Genomic DNA, 4,764 nt, shown 5'->3' with positions numbered 1-4,764 from the left:
AGGTATGGAGGAACTAGGTTTATCATTTTCATCTGTTGTAACAGAGAAAGATGACCCTGTATACCTCATACTTTGACTGCGATTAAATTTTAAAGTTACTTTACCATCTTCAAATTGTTCAATTTTTTGCAAATTGACGTTTGGTTTTACTTTATCAATAACTGGAGGAGGTACAACCCCCTCTAAAATCCATTCGTCTGGAAGTGTTATATCCTTCCATTGGATGGTTTTAGGAATTACTGTGTTTGTTTTAGTCAAGTCTGTTTGAAGAAATCTTGTTTCACCAATTTTAGGTTGTAATTTATATTTAGTACTAAAAGCTGAATTCATTGCCTTATAGTGAATTTTATAAATTAAAGCTATAGGAATTGATCCTTGCTTCATTTTATAATTATGAGTTTTAATTTCCAAAACTATACTTTCCAAAATATTTAAATCATTTAACGAGACAGTCATATCTGGATATACCTCAAAGGAGATTGGTCCTTCACTTAAGCTAGTCTCAACTGATCCTAATAAAGAATCTTGAAAATTTAAAAATCTAGCGTCCCTTACTACTGCAAGAATACTAGTATTTAATCCTTCTCTGGTTAAAGGTTTTATTCCAACTTGAATTAATCCTATATGAATATATTTATATTTTTTACTTTTATGATGTTGCAAAGTTTTAGAAGATAAAAGTGTTATTCGTTCAAAAGGTTTACTTAATTGGAAATCTCTTTCTTCAGTTTTAATAACATAATCAGTTTTAAATAAATTAAATTTAGAGATTTTATAAATTTGTTCTTTATCAACTTTAGGAATTTCCCATTCATCAATAGCTTTACTAAAATCTTGTAAAATTAATTCATTTCTATTTATTACCCTTTTAATTTCTGAGTTATCTGAGTCTTCAGATTTATTACTACTAGCCGATCTACATAAGAAAGGATCCATTTTATTATATACCAAAAGCTTTAATGACTACCTGGTTATACCCTCCTGGTTATACCCTTTCGATGCCACTCACATGGGTCTTACTCACGGGTTCAGTAGGAACGGGTTCAGTAGGCAAAGTCAAAACCGCTTAAGATATATACTAAAACGAAGTCTTTATATGTATACAGATAGTAGATCTAAATCTTTTGGCTCTGATACCAACAAAAGAGAAAAGGACCGTTTAATTACTCAGATAAAATACAGAAGAGAATTAAAACTTGATTTTAAACAAAGTCATATATATGTAGAGAGCTAAGATTATTAATGGGATTTAAATAAATACAGATACAAACATTTAAAGATAAATCATAATTGTGAATTAAAATAGTCGCAGAACGAACCTCAAGTTTACTTAATTGATCTTTTAATTTGTTTACAAATTCTTTTTTACTTGACTGAGAAATTTGGTAAGGTTTAAACATGTGAGATTTTACTATTTCTTTACCTTTTATATTTTCCGTAACTAAAGGTTTATCTTCTAACATATGTTCTATTCGTTTTAATTGTGAGTTTAAACAAATTAAACTTGCATTACTAAAATTATTTTGTTCAATTATCTTACTATTTGTATCATTATCTCGAGCAACTTTATATGGTGCACAGATAATTTCATGATCTTGATGTTTTAATTTACTAATTGTTTTAGGAGGAAAATCACTTTTTATGGTTTGTTCATTTACTATCCATTCAGGTCTTTTATCTCTAATTGTTATAGGGTTTAAATCTTTTTCAGATTTATTTTCTTTAATTAATTTATACCAATCAAAGAAATTAATTTTAGTTTGATTATTTATTTTATATTCTAAATATTCATATTTTAATTCGTCAAAAGTGTAAAGTTTTAATATCTTTTTCATTTTAAGTAAATTTTTAGTTTTAGATATTTCTTTTACTAAACTTTTCTCAATATCTATTTTACTAAGAACATTTAATTCTCTGTTTATATCACTAACATTTTCAGTGATAGCTGAAGCTGTTGGTGATTCAGGTGAATTGACTAAGGTTGACTGTTGATTTACATAATTATCTACAAGATTATAAACTGCCTGTGGTATAGAATTACTATAATCAACACCTTTCATTTTACTTGGAATATCTGAAGTTGAATATCTTGGTTTTACTATGGTTTGAATAATTGGTTTAGATTCATTATCTTTGTATTTAGCATAAATCACAGAAGGTATGGAGGAACTAGGTTTATCATTTTCATCTGTTGTAACAGAGGAAGATGACCCTGTATACCTCATACTTTGACTGCGATTAAATTTTAAAGTTACTTTACCATCTTCAAATTGTTCAATTTTTTGCAAATTGACGTTTGGTTTTACTTTATCAATAACTGGAGGAGGTACAACCCCCTCTAAAATCCATTCGTCTGGAAGTGTTATATCCTTCCATTGGATGGTTTTAGGAATTACTGTGTTTGTTTTAGTCAAGTCTGTTTGAAGAAATCTTGTTTCACCAATTTTAGGTTGTAATTTATATTTAGTACCAATAATTTTCTACATTTTAAATATATATATATATATATTATATACGTGGCGTTGTTATACCAAGAAGATGACTAATAAATAGCCCTTTGGACCAGTAGCCCGCACTTCTGGGTTTCCAGCCTATATATCAATACTTATGATATTCAATTTAGAAATCAACATACAAAACAAATTTCTGATGTGGAAGATCAGACTAGGCTGCATCCACAGAGCATACTTATAAGCAACAGACAACACAATAAACAATTTGTTTAATATTTATCAATTAACTCAACCAATTTTAATTGATTTTATTTTAATTAAGGTTGAGGGTTCCTGCAACCTTAGCCTGAGATCCCCAGAACTAAGTCAGAGTGTGGAGGGAGAAGAGAAAGGTACCGTAAACACGGACTTAGAAAGTAGCAGTTTATAAATTTAAACAAACAATTTTATTTAAATACAAATATTAAAATACAATTTATACTTACAAGTATGTTGTTTTACAAACAGACTTCGAACTTGGAATCCTTACTAGAGAACTTGAGAAGAGAGAGAGGAGTAGGAGTTGAGAGGTTTACAATAATAATTCTAAATTAGTCCCGTGCCTTCACAAGAGGATAGGCTCCCTTTAAAATGAAAACAAAAGAATCTTTTACTATTCAACTTTTACTATTCCTAAATAGTATTTGGTCTGCCACCGAATCTTGAATAGTGTTGACCTTTTACTGTAGATGAACAGTGGGTTGTCTGCCACCGAATCTTGACCTTTACTGTTGAAATAGTACTTTGGCTTTTCCTGTAGAAACAGTAGTTTGGCCTTTACTATTGGATGGTGAAATAAGGTTCCACCTGCCTTGTTTTATATGGAGTTCGAACAAGATGAGGATAATGATAATCTTTTCTTTACTTTTCTTTTTATCTTGTCGGCTTTCTTTTTCTTTTTCTTTATTTTTTCTTTTCTTTCTTTTTCTTTAGCTTTACTTTTAATTTTTACAACAGATAAAGATTCATCACTATCTTCAGAAGATGAGCTGGAGGTATCTGAGGAAGATGATGATATTTTACCTTTGCCTTTATGAATAGTCTTGGTCGATGATTGACTTGAAGACTCTGCTTGAATTTTACTGGATGAAGGTTTTACCTGTGGATCTGAACTGGTAGAAAGTAATTGGAACATTTCTTCACAGATCAGTTTATACTCCTCAGGCGTTTTTGCTGCAGCTAACCTGGCTTGACACTTAGCTTTTTGAATCCCAAAATCAGGGTTTTCTGGTAAAGCAAGTGTTTTAGCATAAGTCAAATTCTTAAGGGATGATGAATTGGCCTTTTTACTGGTGATCCATTGACTGATTTTAAGTTGGGTAGTGGAGTTTTTGAATGATCCCCACCATTTTATCTTGTGATATTTTACAATCATTGGTATTTGAGTACCAGGAACATACTGATAGTCAAAAAACCATTGGTATACCCATGGTGTGAAGAAGGTCATACTATAGTACATCAACGATGGTATATGGGCTTCTTCAGGAGTAGGTTTATAATTGGTTTTAAAATAGTGATATAATGAAAGGATTTCTGGGGTAATAATGTCTTCAGAAATTCCTCTTGATTGCCACCACTTTTTAAACCAATTGGGAATTTTTAAATCTTTACGAATATTTTGGTCAAAATAAATTAACCAAGAATGAGTATGAGTTGGGTTTTGTATACAAAAAACCTTTTCCCAAGCCTCTTTATAATCAAAATAATTATAAGTAGGATTATACTTAGAAAGAGTTTTAAATCTAACAGGAGTATATAAAGAAGATAGGGCCAATCCTTAGGATGAATGACGCGTTTTATTTGAAGAGAAGAGTATGAAATAACTGTTTTATATTGAGTATCAAACGTATGTTTAATTTTTACTGAACCAGTATCTACTAAAATACTATAATAGTATTCCTGAGGTTTTGAAGGGTCCGTTGGGACAAAATACCAATGCTCAGGATAATATTTTTGAATTACTTGCCAAGGATTGATGTCAGTATATCCATCCTCAACTTCAATTTCATAATCATATACATTTTTCACAAACCATTTATGTATAGTAGAAGTAAATGATATTGGCTTTTTGGCAAAGCCACAGCCTTCAACGGATTTGATAACTCTTTACCGCCTACCGTTTGAGACGGAGTAGCCGTATCATGAGCGGATACGATCGCTTTAGGTTGAGAACTCATACCTGGGTCCTCTGTGGAAGAGGATGCTATACTTTGAAGCGCCTTTAATATGTCTGGAGATTTACTAAGTTCTTCAATCCATTGTTGAAGGTTTT

This window comes from Jatropha curcas, chromosome 1, assembly GCF_041381405.1.
Source record: "Jatropha curcas cultivar XTBG-Jc1 chromosome 1, XTBG_Jcur_1.0, whole genome shotgun sequence".
Taxonomy (NCBI): Eukaryota; Viridiplantae; Streptophyta; class Magnoliopsida; order Malpighiales; family Euphorbiaceae; genus Jatropha; species Jatropha curcas.
This window is presented reverse-complemented; position numbering follows the sequence as displayed.